The sequence below is a fragment of the Amblyraja radiata genome, chromosome 10, assembly GCF_010909765.2.
Source record: "Amblyraja radiata isolate CabotCenter1 chromosome 10, sAmbRad1.1.pri, whole genome shotgun sequence".
Taxonomy (NCBI): Eukaryota; Metazoa; Chordata; class Chondrichthyes; order Rajiformes; family Rajidae; genus Amblyraja; species Amblyraja radiata.
The window spans coordinates 49,057,437-49,065,484 of record NC_045965.1 but is presented as its reverse complement, the minus strand read 5'-3'; the positions used below and the strand labels follow the sequence as shown (position 1 = coordinate 49,065,484).

The window sequence follows — 8,048 nt, the reverse complement described above, 5'->3', positions numbered from 1 at the left end:
CACACACACGCGCGCGCGCGCGCTTTCTCTCTCTCTCTCTCTCTCTCTCTCTCTCTCTCTCTCTCTCTCTCTCTGACTTGGAACTAAACAAACTAGTTCCCAAACTTTTAAAGAGGATTTCAACAATGCCATTTGTGGGAACCCTCTCTGTAAATGCAATGCTAATCCAGAGAATTTGCACAATTCCATTGATGAAATCGGACGGTGCTTTTCATTCCTGCCTTCACAGATCAGGCTTTCGCTTTAGAAATTGGAACATGTGTGTGTTATAAAGAGTAGTGTGTGCCTGTGATTGAATGGAATTCATCTGATATACTGGATTATGTTTACGGCGAAATTCGACGTGCAAGATGGCCAATGAAGCCGGCGAAGCAGAGATAGTCGCACATGAACAGAGAACGAACTATCCCGTGGCTTGGTGAAGTTTCGCCTAAATCAATTCACGACAGGCGTGTGTCCACGTTGGAAGTGTGGATGTGCAAGATTGTTATAATGTAAAATGATATGGCCATCTGTATTTCCATGTGGGTGCTAGCCCCGAGCCGGACCACGAAGGTGTAGAACCCATAGTGCATCCATAGATTCTTTACAGTTCGCGTTGGACTGGAAACGGCGTCATTATCAAGAAGGATCTGCGTGCGAGTGCGCAAATATTTACATTTATTTACTTCGGAGAGATTAATATTACACAAAGTAAATGGAAACTGGATGGATTATTTAAACCCCCACAATTATGTTCCCCTATGCAAACACAAATTAGACGGCATGCCTTTGAGGATAAAATGAAGTGTAACCGATTACATTTTCTGGGAGGGGACAAAGACAGGTGCCTCAAAAATCATCTCATACAATTATGGATCGTAACCTGGAGGGGAAAGTTGTTTTAGAGTTGAAGTTAGATTATACTGGAGTGAGGCGTAATGGCAGCAAGGTTCTGTTTCATTTCAAGCCCATGTTAAGATCAAACTCTGGATAGAAAGGAAAGAAAAGTTTCACTGTCTAAACAAGGAACCGCTTCACTTTTAGAGATCAAATAAATCCAGAGCTTTATAGATACAGACCTATTTAATAATTTAGTATACATCAAATGTTAATGCGGGGAAAACGACCCTCTAGAAATTATTTGCCTCATGCAGCGAATTGCGAAATGCTCTATCTCATGGCTCTGATCAGGTGTTTTATTTATGCACAATTCAATCAAATCTATTCAGTAATTTGAGTATAACGCGCTAGGTGTACTTCTTGTCATTCTAATCTTTTCGACTGGAATTAAACATTATTTTTCTTCTTTCTTTCAGATATCATCGGGTCAAATGACTGACTGTGACATTTTTTTGTTGCAATTTCTGCTCTGACTTAAATAATGTAAATTTCAAACGTAAATTAAAGTTCCAAGATGACATATGCCACGTATCTGATAAATCAATTTTGTTGTTTGTAGGTCATTACTTTGGATTGAAATTATTTGGTTTTAAAATTGACGAATAAAACGACATGAAAAAGAACACATCACTCGGACAGAACAAGTGAATGCACTCGGTAATGTAGAATGCCACTGCCTTTATGACATTCAAATCACCTTAAACTCCTTCGTTGGGCAGTTGTTTTAAAAAAAAGAAAGAAAATGACATTCCAGTCACCTAAAACTTTCTTAAACGAGATTAGAATGAGGATTGGCGGCTCCTGTCATCAATAAAACGATTTTCTTTTGGTTGGTGTGTGAAGTACAGGTGTAGGAGAGGAGATCTTCGCTAACAGGTAGGTCTATTCACACAGCCTGCTGCCTAATTCTCCCATAGCCCCGCTCAGACGAAGCCAGCGCTAATAACATGTCGTGGAGATGGCTGCTGGCAAATTGCTTTGTTATTCTTGTCAGGAGAGGTCCCTAGGAACCAGTCAATTTTAAACGATACATCAAAATGATTAATTGCCTTTAAATGAGCATCTGTTGGGTACCCTTGGACGGGTTGTTTGCAAAGTTGGTGGGGGGGGGGGGGGGTGGAGCGGCACACGAAAAGAGCAAGGGGCTGAAAACTATAATGTATTCATAAAGTAAAAGTGATTAGATCTATTAATTAGCTGACAGCCGCCAATAGATTCTCTTTTCTAGTTTCAGATGTTAAGTTGTTTTAGGGGGAGGGGATGGGAGAGGGTTTAACAGTGTGTTGGCCTGACCACGACTCAGAGTCGACCGAAGTCATCCCGAATCGTTTTGTTGACCTTTTTTTCCCCCTTTCTTTACCTGTCTCAAATATTATAACACCGTTCAGAAAAATAAAGTTTCTGGTATTTTAGCTGTTATTGTGAACAGCACAGTCCGGCGTGTGGTCAAAGGAGAAAGGGATTGGGGGATTCCGAGCCTAAAGATAGACAAGACAAAAAATAAAGAGGGGGATAAATTTGGCTAAAAGGAGCGCGGCAAATTCTCTTCCCGTCAGCCTTCACATACAATATTGAGAAAAGGCAGAGTGAGTAGGGATATGTTCTAGAGAAACCAACCTTCTTAATATTTGACTACAAATCTTCTGATGGACTGGACGCTAGTCTGCATTAAGCCCCACTGAAAGCTGGCTTTAAGGAAAAGCTGAGGAATTTATTCTCGCTTTAATTGCTTTAGAACGGCTCCCACAATGACTCATTTGAGAGATTTTGCGCCCATTTAAGTCCCTACTTTCAGCAGTTCACAAGTTAATCCCCTTTCATACTGCAGACCCGCAGTTGGCTTGAGACAAGGGAGCCTGTAGACAGAAACTTAAACATATAAGCAGCCAGTGTTTTAGCGGGGTCCCCCCCCCCCCCCCCACCCTCCCCTCCCCTCCCAAACAACGGCAGCAACAGCAGCGTGGAAACAAGAGAACTCTGTGGACAAAAAAAAGATGTGAGAGAAATAAGGCGAGATGAAAGGAGGATCGGTGAAATATGCAAAATAAATAAAAGGGCTGAACTGATCGGTTAGTCAATATCAGGAAAGCAGAGTTTGACGTTGCAATATGGTAGAAGTGGATGCAATGTTTTATCTTAAAAGGCCTCGCAATTAATTTAAATAACCATACGCAAACCTCACGGACCAACATTTTGCGAGAAATGTCGCAACTATTACTCAATAAAGGTATTACCACCCCCTATATTAGAGCAAAGTTTTCTTCTGCGCTATGGGAAGCAGGCGCTATCGAGCACACATCAAGAAGAGACGGGCATTATTGCCTTAATCCTCTTACCAGTAGTCATTTTAAGGCAGCTTTTTGGTGTGTGGAATGGCGTCGTGTTGCCCCAATCCTAGTTTAAGCCGTCAGGGCTGGGAGAGATTGTATGGGAAGGACCTGGGGCTCTATTAGTAATATCCAGAGGGTTAGAGCCGTCCATTCTGCTGCGGGAAAGCATGACAAATCTGAAAAGCAAATAAAATCAACGGTTGAGTTCGTCAACCTTGTACCGAAAACTGTACAATCCTCATAACAACAGGAAAATCATATCCAGTGAACAGTTGACACTCCCCACTTTAAAAACTGGACACTTTTTCTGTTCTGTGGGGAGGGGAAAAGTTGGCCCTTCTTGTAGAAAATATATCTGAAATTCTTTATTGTGTTTTAATGTGTGAAGCTGATTTGATCTGTGCAGCCAGGACGGTGACGCAGTATGTTTTAAAAGAAGTTTGTGCAGAAGTGAGAGGGAGACGGGGAGAGCTTGCGTTGATTGACATGTTGAACGACCATTGAAATGCTGCAGACTTCTCTTCTAGCTCCTGAAGCACGCCAGTGGTTCTGTTTTAAACTCCTGCATCAGCCTACTTCCCAGCAGATGGCAACATACCCTATCATTGGCTGCAACTTTCTAATGTAAACTGCAGGAACCGAAGACCGAAAGAGATCGAGAGAGGCAGAGCGATACCAAAAGGCACACAAGAGGTGTCCGCAGACCGAACTGTCTTGCTGAACAATTCAGAATTCTAAGTGTTAGATATTCTGTCTGTTTTGTTAAAACTCAAGAGCTATTGAAAGGAGTGTATCTTCCGTGGGCTCGTGGAGAGGTTCAGTAAGGTAAGAGTGAAATGTAGTCAAAATTGTATGTGTGCACTGAGCAAAACTATTCTGTTTTCCCATTGTCCTTGAATATGCAACTGGTTGAAGCAGTAACCCGCGTGTGCTAATGAAACCACGCTCTTTGGTACACTTACAGGCAGCTCGCTCGGATAGTTGTGCCTCTCTGACAAGTTTAATCTGTGCTCGTCGGATGTCAATAATTTAATATCTGGAGGGTGCCAACATTTGACTCTTCGCTTTTTATTCTTTCCTGTTAATATCACGCGGCAAGCAAACAAAATAGTAAGTGTTGATCGTGGGCATTTAACCGCAACACATCCAAAGATTTCAAGTATTTTGGAATGAATATCAGTCTAGGTACCCCGTTCCTTCCACTTCCTCACCGTCCCGCCCCCTCCTAATCTCCGTAAAGACAAAATCAACCTCACCAAAAGACAGAAATCTCACCAAAATATGTCGCACAAAAATAATCAGTTGATTCCCAAATCCTAACTAGTTACCCTGCTTTGTAAAGGTGGTATTTAACTTCTTCTAAGTTGAGGAGTTAATTTTTATAAAGTTTCCATTCAGAAAATAACATGAATTGTATTTTCTTCCCCAAGTTTTTTGATATTTCTGGGAACGATTAAGATTTCAAGATTTGTTTTTAAACCTATGGATGTGCATGCTGCAATTTAAAACCTGATAACCTGTACGTGTTAGTTAGATATCACAACAGCGCAAAGCATCCCTCTTGCAGGTGATAAGTCTGCAACACATCCATAAAGCTCCTTCCTTGTGTTCTAATGAGACTCGTTTGACGGAGAGGGCATCGCGGTTGTGATATTAAAACAATTGTCTGGCTCCCGGTTCATTCTTCCCTAGATAACCATTCTGAAGTTGCGAAGGGTTTTCAATACTCTTTCTACCTCTCTTCGGATTGTTTAAGAAAGGCAATGCAAGGAAAAGCGACCCCAGTGATTTTTCAGCTAACTTTCAGAATGGCGAGGCTGGATTTTGAAATGTCTTCCTGGATGAGATATACTTGTCCCCGATGCCGCCATCACATTTCAATCTAATTCCGAAATACTTGTTACGGAATTGTGATGAAATGGGAAATTCCGGTGAAATATCTTATTCAGCCGCTGTGGGTTGGTTCCAATTCCCCACCCTACCTCCCACCATCATCTCCCCTCCGGAGCTTCGAAGAAATTGATTGCTTTTGCGGCTCTGAATTATTAACTTAAATTATAAATAGTTTGACTGGGTGGATGGATGGATGGATGGAGATAAACAGATAAAACTGTATGAAGTTAATGTGAGCAAGTATAACTGTTGCAAAACAAACATGAATACGCCGGATTATTTGGGGGTGAGTTCAAGATGCAGTTATTTTTGAAGAAAGTATGGCCCATTTTAAAGCACTCGCCGTTATTCGGGACATCTTGTAGCTGCTTTGAAGCCTTGAAACGTCTCGTACCTGTGTTTTACTTTCCAGATGAACACACGAATGCCCACATACCTCTCCTCCACCTCGACTGTCTCCCTCTGCCTCTCTCACACATACATACAAGGGGGAGGGGGGGAGAAGCAAAATAAAATGGGTGAAAGACGGCGGTAACAACTCTATAGATCAGCGGAGTGTATTTTTTACAGGCTCGACAAATAGATATTTAGTTCGTGGGACCAAGACACCGGTGAGGCAAAGTAGGATTGAGAAGTAGACTGTGGCGGTGATTTTTAAATAGATAAAGAAAGTTCCAACCCCGTCTAAAACGATTTATAAGTTAATTTAGCAGCATTCCTAATGTAAATTTACTCGCACGCGAAAAGAGGGGATAAAGGTAATGCCATTTCTTATATGAATACAGTATGCACGCATGCAAAACAGCCGAACAAGTTTAATAAACATTAATACTGACATTAAATATTCATGGTGTTAGCCATATGCCTGCTCGGGTTCGATATTTACAATGCCGGAACATATGTAGATAGATGGTTAATGACAGCGCGTATGTACATGCTTAAATTGTGCGTTCTGCATACGCGTGGAGACAGTTGGGCAGCGTACGCACAGCCAGGAATGTTTGTCACAATACTGGAGAAATTAATAGTTGGAGAAGCAAGCCATCAGAAATGGCAATGGGCAGAATGAGGACAAAATAAAAACAAGAAGCTAGGCGGGGTGTGGGCAGTGCAAATAAGAATGAGAAAGAGGCAGATGTTCTGACAACTGCATACATTCTGGTGCATCTTCTGTGTGTGTGTGTGTGTGTGTGTGTGTGTGTGTGTGTGTGTGTGTGTGTGTGTGTGTGTGTGTGTGTGTGTGTGTGTGTGCGTGTGTGTGCGCGCGCGCGCGTGTGTGTGTGTGTGTGTGATACATATTGGGAGGGGGGGAGGGGGGTTTGTGGGGGGTTGGTTGTAGAATCAACCTGGTGTCAGAGAGGATGATGAATGAACCGCACTGCAGTCGAAAGCTATTTCCACTTCTATTAGGTCCTGAGCCAAATGGGGACCAGGATGCATATTTTAAGGAATATCTAATAAATCTTGCCAAACTCGCCCCTACGGCGATGATCCCGATGCAGAGGTGACTGCTGAATGCTGGCCTACTTTGTAGCAAAGTAAATGTTTAGGAATCGCCTCTGTCGAGGTAATCAACATTCCTGGACGCTGCTGTAAATCTCATTTCAATGAATTTTTTAAACTGTTTAGCAAGTGTCCATAAATAATTACTTGCGTCCCAATGTACGAAGACTTAAGGAATAGAGTCGACCGGTGTAAGTGGCAAATCCCTGCCTTCTCAATTTAAACTAATTCAAGTGCAGTTCTATAAATCATGATTTAAAATCACACACGTAGTCGTTATGTTTGTTTAGTATGCATCCAAGCCCCATTTAACTTTATTTAATAATTAACAACAATTAAGAAACAATTAATTCTGTTGCATGTTTTAATTTTACGTCTGAATATAATTGCTTTCAATTTCACTTGGAGTGACGGCTCACAATTACATACTCTTTAGCGCACGTTGACAGCGAGAAAACATCTCAATTAAGTATAATTAGCACATTTGAATATAGTTTGCCCTAAAGCTACACCCTAAAATATTTAATTATCAAAACTTAATTATTTAAACTAAAGTTGCCAGCGCTCCGTTTATAGGTACAAAACCTTTGGAATGTAAAGCAAATGTGTAATTGTATTTGTAGCTTTTTGATATACCTTATATTATTATCTTCTACTGTAAAATTTAAATAAGCATTCTTACCTAATCTGTTGTTAATGTTTAGTAATGTAAATAATTAACGTTAACGTAAACACTCCGTTAAAATGAATGGTGCATACGCCTGGTTCCAGATTAGCTGCATATAGTGTATCAATATATTACTATCATAATCTGAAATGATGATCAGTTACAAACATTTTAATAGATATATCGCCCTTGGCTGTCAAAAGACCGGTGTCTTCTCTGGAAAAAAAAGCGACTCACATTTGTCCGCCTTCGGTGTCCTCTCTCATCCTCCTACTTTTGTCCGACATTTGTCTCTTGCTTTGATTTATGCAGTTCGATTAGGATTACTGTATATTTGGTTCCAGATCGTCGCTGCCGTTAGATTTGCCTTTGCAGATGTAGATGACAGTAATAAATATATAATCATGTCCCGCAGCAAGGATCGCTTCCGGCAGCTCCGCCATGCCAAACTTTTGACACTGCACAAACCAATAGATCATCATCTTGAAGATGAAAATCCAGATAATAGTAACTTATGTTCCTTTTTCTTTTGATATGTGAACAAAAATACACATTGAAGCCGGTTTAGTCTGTGTGCTGAAAACAGTTGACCCGGGATTTAACGAGGGAATAAAATAGCAATACAGATTCCATTACCCAAGTGTTTTAGCACTTTGAAATACACAGGCGTGTTGTAAAAATATTTAATAACTATCTCCAATTTCAATGTGTTTATTATACGATAACAGATATTTGTAACGCGATTCCGGAGTTGTGCCGATCCCATTTTATAC

The 8,048-nt window shown here is 40.9% G+C and overlaps 1 protein-coding gene across 1 annotated transcript in view; it reads left to right on the top strand.

Moving 5' to 3' along the window:
- The first annotated feature begins 3,687 nt into the window (after window positions 1-3,687).
- dmbx1 (diencephalon/mesencephalon homeobox 1) overlaps window positions 3,688-8,048 on the top strand; it is a 49,961-nt gene continuing 45,600 nt past the window's right edge. The window contains exon 1 of the mRNA XM_033028789.1: window positions 3,688-4,037. The gene's annotated coding sequence lies outside the window, so the exon portion shown is untranslated. The remainder of the gene's footprint in view (window positions 4,038-8,048) is intronic.